The sequence below is a fragment of the Rhea americana genome, unplaced genomic scaffold (assembly GCF_003343005.1).
Source record: "Rhea americana isolate MKP2758 unplaced genomic scaffold, rheAme1 scaffold_4, whole genome shotgun sequence".
In the NCBI taxonomy this organism is placed as follows: domain Eukaryota; kingdom Metazoa; phylum Chordata; class Aves; order Rheiformes; family Rheidae; genus Rhea; species Rhea americana.
Window position 1 is genome coordinate 7,122,660 of NW_028186534.1, and position 13,719 is coordinate 7,136,378.

At 44.8% G+C, this 13,719-nt stretch overlaps 1 protein-coding gene across 2 annotated transcripts in view; it reads left to right on the forward strand.

Annotated features, from left to right (window-relative positions):
• The window catches only part of TSHZ2 (teashirt zinc finger homeobox 2), a 225,633-nt gene extending 211,920 nt beyond the window's left edge, over window positions 1-13,713 (forward strand). The window contains exon 3 of one of the 2 annotated variants that reach the window (XM_085314079.1): window positions 9,430-13,713. The gene's annotated coding sequence lies outside the window, so the exon portion shown is untranslated. Of the gene's footprint in view, window positions 1-1,627; window positions 1,649-9,429 lie in introns of those variants that run through there. The other variant, XM_085314083.1, reaches the window with a different exon arrangement.
• The last annotated feature ends 6 nt before the right edge of the window (window positions 13,714-13,719 follow it).

A 13,719-nucleotide genomic window follows, 5' to 3' on the forward strand; every position in this document is an offset into this window, starting at 1 on the left:
GGGGGGGGGAGGGGGAATTTCTGCAGACTTCTTGTAATTCATTATTTTTCCAAGCTTCCAGGGACACAATTTTTCAGTTAGTAGCCGTTTTTACAATAAAATTACCCTTCCCCTAAAATACTACTGATGTCATCCCATAAGCTTCAGCAGTTGAATATATTCCCAAAATCCGCTCGACCCCAAGTTTCCCATCCCTGAGCTCACGGCAGGACTGGCGAGGCTGAAGGACGGACGGTTTCCAGCTGTTTCGGTTCTGGCACATCCGGGGCCGAGCAGGGAGCGGAGCCGGGGCCGTGCCCGCAGCGCGGGGCAGCGGCGCAGCAGGGCGGGCACAGACCATCCCTGCCCCATGGCAGGCACAGTGACGCAAGCCTGGCTCTAGAAACTCAGGCACCTGCTAGAAACTTCTCCTCCAGAATATGAATGCATTGGCATTTTGATTTTTATACACACACGCGCGCGCGTATATATATACAGATATATTTATAAAATCCCAGCCTTTGAAACTTATGTTGGTGCAGCAGTCTGTGACACTGAATACAAGTGGCTGTGCAAAGTAATTGCCAAATGCTTACATAAACACATAAATAAGGCAAATAAATTTATTTTCATTATTCATATTTTCTGCTCTTTCTTTCCCTTTTTATTTATGCTTTAAACAACAGTTACAGTAAATATACTGATAAAAAAAAAAATGCCTGCAGTGGACAGAAAGATGATCAAAAAGCCCTGATATGGAGCAATTCATGTTTCTTCTTTACAATCACTAACGAATCTTAACTTGAACCATGTTATGTTCCCATGTGAGTGATAAGCAATGATTTATTATGAAGTGTCACGAAATCGGAATGCCATACGGTGAGACATGAGCTAGTGGAAAATGTGTTCCCTGTTTCCCAGCCTCATTACTCAGAGATGCAGCGTCCCTTTCTCCGAGTCTAATTTACCTGGCTTTTCGAGGCACTCCGATAGCAAAGGAAACATAACCAGGAACATGACCTGATCCTGGCTATCCYGTTCACCCACCAGCGTCGCAGCGACTGGGAAACTGGGTTTGCCTGGAAATTCTCAGCTGCTGCCGTACCAGCGTTTGTGCCCTAGGGCTGCTCCCCCAGCAGCGACCGCCCGGGATCGGGGCATCCGCTGCCTCCTCCGGGCGGCCAGCGCGGGAAGAGGAAATAACACAGGCGTCGCGGAGGAGACAAACGGGGAAGTTTTCTTTATGCGTAGGAGTTTCTCCTGCTCTCTAATGATTCCTGTCTCCCCGTGATCCTAATTCAARTAACTGGCATGTGATATATTTTGTGGATAAATCAGCAGTGGAGGAACACGTGCAGGTCTGGCACTGCGGAGTCGGTGATTTACTTGTAGTTTGCAGTGAGCATGCTGGTCTGGGTTTTAAGGTGGGAATTTGAGTTTTAAATGCTTTCTCCCAAAAAAGAAACCAGTGTATTCAACCTTAATTCACGTAAGCAGCCTTCCTCTCCTACCAATTAATGCTTTCTGCACAAAGTAAGCACAGTCTGTGCTTTGAAACATTTTTCTGGACATCTCTTTAAAGGCCTTGATGCTGAAAACACTTGAGCTCAGTCAAATCACTGATGCAAATAACCTAGTGTATCTGCAGCAGAACAGCAAAATGGAAGCACAAGCCTTTCCAGAGACACAGCTCGAAGAGGCTGGGCACATCGTGGAGCAATCAGAAAGAGGAGCTGGTGCCTGGAACAATAATTCGCTGGAAGTGTAAATCTCTACCCATTAAAAAAAAACTTTTTATCTAAAAAAATGTAGATTTAATGACACAAGTTGTGATAAAGATTTACTAGCAGTTTGTTTCAAAACACGACCCYAGACTACCATGATGAAATGTTATAGAAGACCAAAAAGTTGAACTGAACACAGTAAACTTGGTAACAAATTTATGTCCTATGCATTCTTTGACATGAACAAYTCTTCTTATATCTAGACATGTTACACCTAGTCTGTCTTAAGGCAATAGTAGCTGTTGTTTTTCTTGCAGAAAATGTGGAAATCATCAGAAGAAAATTAACCAGAACTCATCCTTGTCTGTGATGCCGCGAGGCTCACAAATTTCAAAAATCTTTTTTTGATAGAAAAGCTTTAGAGAGAACCTTTGTGAAGTACGATCCGGAGACTGGTTGTTGCACAGCACTGACAGTGGCTGCCATTCCAGAGGAGACTCTGTGTGATGTACCACTCTGAAATATTGTCAGCGAGCTTGGAAATATGAAGGCACTTTCATAGCAAGGCAGGGATGAAAGCAAAGAAGTTTGGGTTTGCTTTTTTGTTTTGCTTTGTTTCTTAGTCCTAATAAAATCTGCCAGTAACTGCTCCCCTCCCATTATGCTTCGCAGAGAAAGGAAACATGATTCTCCACCAGAACGGTTAGGGTGTTCRGGGAAGAGCTGTGAATTTTCTACTCAAAGTGTTCATTTTAGCCAGTGACAAATTCTTGTGAAATATCAAAATAGTTGTGAAAGTAGAGACTGCAACTCGGGGTCTCCCAGCGGACTAGCCTTTACTCTCTCACAGTGAATCTCGAAATTTTTATGGCAGACCTCTGTAGGTGGAGTTGGGAGAACACCCTCCCACTGCATCTTCTAGCTTGATGATAAATTCTCTTCAGATTTGAGAAATGTGGGGTTTACTCTAACGTGGAATTACATTACAAGGGAAACAAGGAGGCAATTGAGGAATTAGGCGACAGTTGAGTAAACACTTCCAGATGACAATTTTGGATTTTAAGCACCTAAATTACTTGGGAGAATCTAGCTTTAAGTGACCTGCCAGTACACCCACCATCCATCTCTGCAAGCCTAGCACTTGAACCCAGTTCCTACCCACGTCAGGCACCTAGACAATTGAACCATAATTGCTTTGTCTTATCTGCTCTAAATTCACTTTTGAAGGTGCATTACAAAAGCTATTTCTCTTCTGGGATCCATACAGGTGGCATTTTAAAATGTAGCAGGCACCCTAGTCTACAGAACCTGCTTGTCACAGAAAATGACACAGTTTGCATGTGACCTGTAATGACAGTTGCGAGTTGAAAAGAAACCAGAAATTCAGCTATATCTTCCACACTTTGGTTGCAGCTGCCATCAACTAAATCTCTCTCCAAGGGCAGATGGTGCCCTGTRCAAAGAACAATTTAATCTTTAGCAAATAGAGAAACTTTGCCAAAAAAATCCACTTTTTTTTTTTTCCTCCAAGAATAGGCTGTCAATAACATGTGCTCTCAAATACATTGTGATTTGATGACTATGCTTTATTTATAGGAAAAACAACAAATTAAATGTTCCCTCATTCTGCCCCCTCACGAGCCCGCGATCCTGCTAGATACCCGTGCGCAGGGCTCTGCGCGTGCGCACAAGCGACCAGGAGGGACGAGCGACGCGTYGGGCTCTCCCCGCCCCGCGCCTGCTGGATATCACGCGTACTCGCCGCGGTTGCTGAACGTGTCTGGATCCTATGTCACCTTGAGGCCCAAGATGAGATCAGGGGTGAAATCCTGGCCTGGAAATCCCGCTATCTCTGCAAGGCCAGGATTTCACTCCACGTCTGCGAAAAGAGAGGGAGCAGCAGCCCTGATTTTAGCCTGGCTCAGGCTATCAGAAAACAGCACAGAGGGGAATGGTTTGCCCAAAGCCACGCGCACCCGCGCTCTGCGGGCGGGAAGYGGGTTTTAACGCCCCGCCGCTGCCTTCTCCCCTGCGGCCGATTGAAAACATTTTTTTTTTCTTTTCGCTGGTTATTTTCAGCATAAATAGTCCCCTGATGCGAGGCACCGTAYAGTCAGCTGCGGGTAAGCCAGGCAGGGCCGCTGCACCGGTGAGCRGCCGTGCAAGGAGGCGGGAGAGGGGCTGCATCGAGCAGCGATGCTGCAGCGGTGGCCTCTGCTCACCCCGCTGATCGGCATCTTCGTTAGCTGAGCCCCAAGGGGCTGCAAGGCCTCCCCCCCCMACACCGTGCTGCTCCTTTCGTTCCCCTGTCCGGGGAGGGGGGAAATGCAGCTCATCGCTGTTTCTTTTAAAATGCTCCTGGAGTCTTTTCTAGTCGTTCGTAGAAGAGACTGTCTGCCCTCTGGGGAACAGCTCAGGCTAACAGATGTCAGCRTTTTCGCAAGCCGTGTTGTTCAGGTGGATTTGGAGGATCTAACTGTATTTGTTCAGGGATGTCTAGCAGCAAGCTGGACACTGCTGCACGTATGCAGAAGCTCTCACTGGGCTGCTTTTTGTCCAGAAATGCACACATACRTACCTACRTACCTACGTATGTATAGATAGTATGTATACATACACRTATGTATATACAGAGARATTTCTGCATCTTTCTCCTAGGTCTCAAGTGGCACGACTGGTCCGCACCCGTCTGTGCAGGCACTTCCCAAAAATGTTGGCGTTCCTGCGTGGTGCAGCCCAGCCGCGGTGTACGCACCGTCGCTCCACGGGTCCCGGCAGAGCTGGGTTTACCATGCTTGCTATACTGTGTGCAATACTAATGTGCATATGCTTCAGAGTTGTGCTCTGCCAGGGTCACAGCTGAGAAAGATATCTAAGTCACGTGGAATTATCCGCACAGGCCTCAGAAGTGTTGGAAAAGACGCAACTCAGAAAGTGAAAGAGTGTTTGTGTTTTTGTTTTCTAGCAGATTTCAAGAATTTTTTCTTTCATAGCCTGCAACTGTTAGGCCAAGCAGCTGATGTAAACCGACATAACTTCATTGACCCCCTGCAGATAAGGTGTTTTGCACCAGCTGCAGATGTGAGCTCTCATGATCTTGCTACTGAAATCCTGGGGTCTTTTATCYGGCCTTGGCCTCCACCTCATAACAAAGTACCTTCAACAAAGGGTTTTCTGAGACAAATACCACCTTAATGGCTTCAAGTTTTTAATAAATGTAGTTTCCATAAACCTAGGCGCTGAGGTCTCCGAGTTCCCCCACCTGGATGCTAGGGCAATCAGACAGTTTGTGCTTTGGCAGACACACCCCAGGAACATCTGAGCTGGAGCCCACATTTTTTTTCCATTATCTTGTCCCACATTCTCACAGACTTAGATCATGGGACAGAAACATGTTTCACAGTAAAGGAGACCTTTTATTGCACCTCCCTTTCTCTAGGGCTGCGGTCCCAGCCCAGGCTGTTCTGCAGGGGTGAAGGGGGCTTGGGGACATGCCAGCAACAGCCACGGACTGTGCTGATGTATTTACCCAAACCATCATCTCTCCCTCTGCTCTGCTGCTGGTGTTGGGGAGCAGCAAATGTAATTTCTGTGCTATGCATAACGTAGTTCATCACCACTCTGATGTGCCTCCATACGATGCACATTAGGGACCTTATTCTACGGGCGTCATGCAGAGCCTGTAGATGCCCTGCATTTGTGTGGGTGCTGCCAGGCAGCCTTTGTAGGAACAGGTGAAAAAAAATCAGGTTTCATGATGGTTATTCTTACCTTTCCCAAAATGTCTTCCCCTCTAATAAGAATATGTTTTCTGAAATAAATATATTCTATTTATTTATTTAATGTGCTGYAAAATGACCTTCTGGAAAGCTATTCCAGCTGCAAGGCTTTAAAATGGATGGGCAGGCTTAACTTAGAGAGCATGCTCCTTAAAATCAGTATGAATCATCTGAGTAGTTACTGTTTAGATTGATATAATTTTAGTTATAATTATGGGTAACGAGAACACATTTAGAGTCTGTAATACTGTAATTCAGGGTGAAAGGAATCCTAAATGAAACAAAATATATCCAGATTTCCTTTTTCTCTCTACCTAGGTATTGTGCATGTGAGCATGATTCTTTAAGGAACAGATTTTCTGCTGCTGTAAAAATCTAGCAAAAGTAGGTCAAAAATGACATCTAGAGATAGCATGTTTGGTAACCACAAAGGGACTGGCTGTGTCTTTCTGTTCGGCCTTTCAGGAGCCCTGCGATGCGGTACCCTAGGTACAGCTGCAGCATGGTGGGGTTTTGAGCCGTAGACTCCCATGGACTTCAGTGGGTGGATCAGAGATACGTATTGCCATTATTAGTATCCCACCAAACTCACAGACCGTGATAAAGTGATATTAGCAAAGATCTGAAAATACAGGAAAAAAATTGTAAGCACATGAACCTCTACCATCTTAGTGCGTCTACAGCACCGTCCCACCTCAAATGGTGTCACTGAAGCGGTGAACGCTCCCCTGTAGAACCCAAAAGCAAACTGAGCGCGGGATCTGACACGTGTGCGTGCACACGTGCGCGTGACGGAGGGCGAGCGACCGCGGCGCTCGTCTCGCGAGGCAGGGTCTGAGGAGCAGGGCTGAGCGCGGTGGCTGCAGCCGCCGAGGCCGGACGCGGCCACCGTGAGCCGCTGACGTACAGCTGACAAGCRTCTCAAATTGCAGACGTGTTTGTGAGTTCACGTGTCAAGGGTTTCCCAGCTGTGTTTTTACAGTAAGATTGGAGTGAAGAGAGGGAAGCTGTGCCACGCACAAGGAGTGGGAAGGTTGTTAGAAGGAGGCCCGAGTCCTGACACACCCACATTAAAATATGAAACTTTTTACATCAACTGATGGCTTGATAATTAATGTTAAATAAAAGCAAATCTTCAATATCTGCATCTGATAATTCACATATGCTGTACATGACCAACATAATGAACATCTTCAATTTAATGCAATTAAAATGACAGAGTTTTCTTTATGGTACAGGTTGGGCTACATTCCAATCAGTGCCCAGGCAACAACAAACTTTGCCCATCGAGCGCTATTTGAACCCTGGGCTACTATGCCCCAGCCCGTGGGTGACAAGCTCTCCACAAACTCCCCAAATCTCTTAGAGCCTTGATAATGAAATACATAAGCCATGACCCTTATTGATCAGGCCTCACACTAATTAATTTCCCAAAGTCCTGTCCCAGCCTGCAGTGACATCGATGCGCAACCGAGGATGGAGACTTTGGTTGGGCAAAAGTCCTGGGGGGGAGCGCTCATCCCATTGAAATCAATGCCAAGTCCCCATTGATTTTAGTCACGCATGGATGTTACTGTTAGTCAAGTGTTTGGAAGCTTAGTCGCAAAAGCGTTTCCAGTTGTCATGAATGGCTTTTATACAAGTGCTAAAACCAAATTCCCTGCAACCACGCAGCAGTGCAGTGAGACCTCCCTCCAGCTTCAGGGGCCGGTAGCTCCATGTTGTCCTTTCTCCAGCAGCAGTAAAACCAGTTTAAGAGGTTTCCACCCTTCCCCTTTGGCTGTGCAGTCCCAGCCCAGCACTGGMGCTGCTGCCTCCTCATGCAACTGGTAGTGTGGCCGCATTGCAAGCCAGAGCGAGCACAGCGCCGGCTCGYGCCGGGGCTGCGCGGCCCTGCAGCCAGCTGTGCTGCCACCACGGAGCATCGTGTCCAGCTGTGGCAAGGGCTTGATGTGATAGGAAGAGGCACAAACTTCTGCAGCCAGTGTTGTTGCCAGGAGAGTTTCATGTGGAGCTACACCCTGACTAATCTTCCTTTGAAGAGCTTTGCCAAGGAGGTTTAAGAAAGTCCTTAATGTTTCTCCGTGTGCATTCCCCTTGTGACGTAGGAGCAGCCAGAAATCTTACTAAGCTGATTTTACAGCTGCTCACAGTATAATACAAGAGTGTAAGGATCTTACTCACAACGAAGAGAAAGAAAAAGGAAYCAGGAGTTTGGCTTTGCAGTTTTCCAATCCAAACCCTAGATAAGTATTTCCCTCTGGCAGGGAACCAGTTACTTTGCTTCAGATCAAGATTCCTTCCCAGAATTAGCAATTTAGTAATACTACATGCTGCTTAATTGTCCAAACAACATTCTGGAGGTAGAACTGAATTAATCAAGAATTATGGCTCCTGCGCGGAGCTCTTCCACCAMGGCCTCATGCTGGTCTGYGYGGGACCAGCCCACAGTTTGGGTTTTCAGCATCCATGAGTCGCACAGATGCTCTGCAGCTCAGACCCACTAGAGATCTTGATATCTTCCCAAAGTAAGACTTAAGCAGCATGCCACAAGCAAGTTTCCAGCTTGGTTAGGGCTGGAAGGCTCCCTCTTTGGCTATAAGGCTCAAATTTCCTGTGACAGCTCTTCAGTCGGTACTCAGACCATTAGTACATGGTGGTTCTGTATCTGCAACCTTCACTGCAGGATCGGACTCAGCTTACTACAGATTTGTATTTTCAACTCTAAACTTTACAATCATAAGACTTCTGGACTTCTTTAAAACTTGAGTAAGCTTTAAACTGACATAGCTTTGTCCTTTTGCAGTGAAAAATAATAGCTTTGCAAAGTGTGAATTGCTCTGGAGCGTTACCTCTGAAACCTAAAGACAACATTGTAAAGTGTCAATATGGATTGCTTTTAATATCTTTTAAGTGGAAATAATGACCTAAAGTATTCACCACAATTTCAAACTGACTTCCACGCATTCTCAGGTGCCAAAAATYTCTACATTTGGCTGCCAAAACCTCTTCTTCCCTTCCAACAATTTCTCCATAGCTGGTCTGGGTTGCCAATGCAAAACAGCATCACTGTGAAAACTGAAAAGGTGAAGATATTGTAAAACAAACCAAATAGCAAACCAAATAACACGGAGTCAATGGACTTTTTGTTTTCACATGGAATTTTATGAAAAGTTTATTTTACTTTAAGTAAAGTTACTACTGAATTTCCAGTTGATTTAGCCAGAATACAGGGAACACCACAGGATCTGAGTTGGGTTTGCTGAAGTGTACATGGCCTCGAACACACAGAATATTTCTAAGTTACATATATCTTTTGCTGACTGCCATACCTTTTTTTTTCTTGTGCTCTCTCCAGACTGACTTTCCCTGCTTCATTTCTCACCTTATTTTTCCACTATTTTTTTTTCCTACTGCTTTTCTCAGTCCCCTTTCCCAGGCTATGAGCAAAACAGCACTCCACTTTGAGCTGAACTTTTAAACCTACGTCTTGTAATTAAGTAAAACAAGCATCCTCCACCTCTGTGCAGCATTAACTTAACAGCTTCAGCCACTTAGCACTTCCCGCAACTGCAGAACGGATAAGAGCCTGGCGGAAGAACGGCGGCTTTTAATGCGAGGGAGAGGAGGTGCCACAACAGCCAGGAATAACAGCAATAGTGCAGCGATTTAAACACAATATAGCTACCCAGATACCCAGTCCAGCTTGAGGCTCCCTTAACCGGTTGTAGCACTGGGTACATCACACTGAACGGGCTAACCAGCAGGAGGACTTTTCCTTTACACTTGTGTGTCCTCGTCTTTTCGTGAGCCTACGGGTGGGCAATGTAAAGCAAAGCTGACTCTTTAGGAGAAATTACTATTGAGAAAAAACACATATTCAAAATAATCTGGAATCACGATTAAAGAATTAATAATTATAGCTATTATTATTATTCTACTTGCAGGACAAATGCCTTAGTTCCAGCTCGCCAGCCCAGGCTTCCCGCACTCAGCCCGTCTCTACGTGTCACTCCGATCCTGACATTGAACTCACAACAACCCGTACCGCGAAGACTGCCAAAAAAACTCCAGCTATTCTTCTTCATCCTCACTAACAATTTGGTAATGAAGTATTGATTTCCACTCCCCTGCTTATGGACGATATTAGATTTTCATTGATAAACTGCACTGGGGCTGTCTGGTCTCCACTGTCCCTTTTTGCTGTCACTAAAACAAAGTGCCACTGAAGTAAGATAATGACTGAGAACATTGATGTACTTATTTCGTCAATTTGTAACACTTGACAGGAAAAAAAAATTCTTCATAGTTTAATGTCCAAGTGTGCTACACAAGACGCAGTCACATTGGAAGCTTTACTTTTCATGGTAATGTCCATTTCCTATTTATAACCCCTCTGGGATAGTTTGTCTAAAGGAAATGTTTCTATTCAGTGCAGCTATTACTGTTGCACCTGGGTTGCCCAATCCAGTCATTGCACTAGGGATCAATACATCACAGCGAGTACAAGAATTATTAAGTTAAAACAGATTCTGAGCCAAAAAACCTCTGAACAATGTTAATCTTCTGTGCAAGTTGTTCAAATAGTTATGCTTAACCGTGTTGCTGCCAAAGATTTGTTTAAAAGGGATTATTTTCAGTTTGTTTTATTCCTCAGATATATATATATATTTAAATCTCCATTACAGTCTATGACAAGGCATATRCGATGGAGTGATTTTTAAACAAAAGTACTATTGTTAGATTATTGAACATTATATAAATATAGGTATATCTATATATAAATATCACTATGTAAATATCTATATATAGATATAAAAGAATAAAAGTAGCATTCCTTTCTCAGTTACGTGAGTGTAAATTTAAATATCTCTGTTGTAGTTAAGGGAGTTACTTTGGATTTATGCCACGGTAAATGAGATCAGAATCTGGCCTTCACGCTATCTCTCTGGCCTGTCTATTACTATCTATATTCGCAGGTTTTAAAGCGCAGCTGCCTTTTAAAATCAGCAGAGACCTGGTGAGAAAGGGGCTAAAAAGATGGCAATTGAAAATTTGTTCTTGTAACTTTTTTCATTAAAACTTTGAGATCCCAATTTTAATTTGTGGAATATTCACGTTAATAATGAGATCTAATTAAGACATCCATTAAAAGCCCGTTAAAGTTAATTTAACGTAAAAATTCCAATAGAACTGTATTAGATTTTCTCCATTAAATTAACGTTATGGATTTTTAACGGATGTCTTAATTATACATTATTATTAACGGGAATACTGTATTACACAGATTAAAATCAGGTCCCTCGGAAAATCTTCCAGGATATTTTGGTGTTACAAACCTCACATTACCTAGTGCACTGTTTGGAAAATCAGGTGCAGCCCTGTTTACTCTAGCTGAGCATTTCCTTGCAACTAAAGCAACCTACAGCAGACAAATCCATCTCTGCATTTAACAAATGAACTTTCCTTATTCTCAAAGGAAAAATAAGTCTGGATCAAGTTGTAAACTGCTACTCTGTTGCAGATGAAATATTCGAAGTATGCTAGGCAGAAATTTGAGAAGAGGATCGTTCTCAAATATGAGAGGGCCTTGGGGTGTGTTTTTATTTTAGATATTCAAGGATAAAAATTGAAGTGCAGCATTTGCAAAATCACACTAAATATGCTTATTGTATTCCCTGCTGCTCGTGCAGACGGGCCTGTTCTGGCATTGCTTGGGAAATTTTGACATGATCCCTAAACTCAACATGGAGGAGAAAAAAAGGCCCTTCTTATTTACCTCCTAGGGAAAGTGTTGCCCTTATGCCACATATAATAGCAAATTGCTTTTTTTATGGCATGCATAACCTAGATGGGAAAAAATATGGCGCTTGAGGGAAGGAGGGAAAAAGTAAATGAAGTTCCAGGAATGTCATTCTGAAGTAATGAGGCATGGACAGAAAATATACCCCTCACATCATCGGATTGAGATGGCAGTCGAAATAGCTTCATTGAAGTGTCAGCACTCATCCATCAATCAATCATCCACAAGGAAAAATAGCGACAGTACAACGGGGCGGCTTTTATGGGATTTACTCATGGGCATAGGGAATAGCAGCTCAAATGTAGTTCTGACATGAAAAGCAAGGTGCTGATATTATTTTTTATGATGGGAGGATCATAAAGTGAATTGAGAACAGTGAGGTCTGTCTTTGCTTAACCTATTCAACTGGAAACGAACGGAGCTCAACTGGAAACGAACAGAGCCTTCAGATGGGTTAAGATTGAAGCCTGCATCGTGCTGAGCACTGGCCATTGACAACAAAATTCTATTAAAGCAAAATCAATGCATTAGCATTGAGTTCCTCCGAAGCTGTTAAATTGCACAGCCCGGCGCAGAGTTATTAAGTGAAGTTACGCAACGCGAGGTCGTACCGAGCGCCTCCGACGGCAGCGCTTCCATCAAAGCCACCCGGGAGAAACACCGCGCGCATTTCCAGCCCTGCGCCTTTCCCCACGCTTTTTTTTTWATTTATTTATTCTTTAGAAAAATATCCTGCTTATTCCAGCATCCGGCCGGCAAAACTCCCACCGCCGGCCGACGGGCCCCGGCGCGGCCCCGCGACGCCGGCGGCGTCTCACCGCTCCGTGCCGCGCGGCTGCGATTCCCGGCGCGAGGCTGGCCGGCCTCCGGCCTCAGCCGCGGCGGCTGGCCTCCGCGCTGCGCTTTCCGCCTCCTTCCCCCAAACCTCCGCCAGGCGCCGGGGCTGGAGGCGGTGGCGGGCGCAGCCCCGCGGCTTCCGCGCCGGCTCCCAGCAGCCGGAGACGGGCGTAATTTATTCCCGAAACCCAGCTCCCGCATAGGCAAGCGCTGGAACAGCTCCTTAATTTCGAATCTGGCCACAAACCTTTATTACACAGTGCTAAACCTTGATTATTTTGCCTGCATCACTGTCCTCTGGGAACATTTTAGATACACATTTGAATTAAGTGATTTTTTTTTTACAATAAGATATAAAAAAAGGAAATGAACGTCTCTCCTCTCTCTTTCTCTGTATGAAACTGGATGAGTTGATAGTTTATCTGTCATATAAATCAGGTAACACAGAAAATCATTGCATCTTTTCTCTGTCGTATCTACTCAATATCTACCGTACTGACTTTTATTCTTATTGGAGATCATCAAAACATTAATTAAAAGCCTGGTGATCAAGCAGCCGAATATTTATGATTCACATCCTTGCTTATTAACAAGTGGCATATTGATACACCACATATCCAAGCTGTTTATGCTCTTGCGCTGCAATAAAGCAGTAAGAATTGTTACCCTCACGCGCTGCTTTGAGAGATTTATTCAGAAACCGTAGCTCCCTTCCTGCCACCATACATGTCAAAATAAGCCATATCACCTTAAAAAAAAAGGTGTATTTTAAACGGGGGGAGACATAATTAGTATCTTTTTGGAGCCTAATATATAAGAATTGCACTGGATCAGTCTCAGGTGTTTTTTCCAGGGCTTTATTATTTAAGCTGAGAGGAAGAAGGACACTTAACTTTAAAAATGGCTGTCATTAGTACAATAATAATTGTTGGTTTAAAAAAAAAAACCTTTGAGAATCAGCTAACAAACCTACCCAGTAATTACTTGTCAATGCGACTTCACCGTGATTTTTATTACCTACTTGTAAAAGTATTTACAAGACTGACCTCCCTAGCTTTTTTAGAGATCATGGAGGATATAAGAAGTCATTTTAAAAATCAATAATTATATATTAACATGATAGGGGTTGTGGCCTCCCAAGCCATTTGTACAAGCTATTGTGTCAACTCGCACACATTTACGTAGCAAAAAGATTGTCTCCCGAATTGTCAGTCTTTTTTTTTTTTTTTTCCTGGATCATACCGTGCTGAAGCGCTGCATTTGCTCGCGGCCCCGGGCCGGGGGCTCAAGCAGAGGGGTTCTGCCGTTCAGCGGGGAGCCCGGAGGGGTAGCAAGGGCAGCGGGCAGCATGTCGAGCCCCGGGGCCGTCGTGTACAGGGAAAGGGCCAAAGCAACCCCCTTCGGGCCAGGGGCGGCCCCGGGGCGAGAGCTACGGGCCAGGGATTTGCTTTTTTAGGGGTCGCTTCCTGCTACGCGCGCCCTGCCCGCTGCGGCGGCTGCCCAGGCAGGCGCTGTGCCGGGTTGGGCGTCTCTGCCCTCGGTTTAGCATTGCCAGGAATATTAGGCTCAGTCAAACCTGTGGAGGAGACGGGGGGGG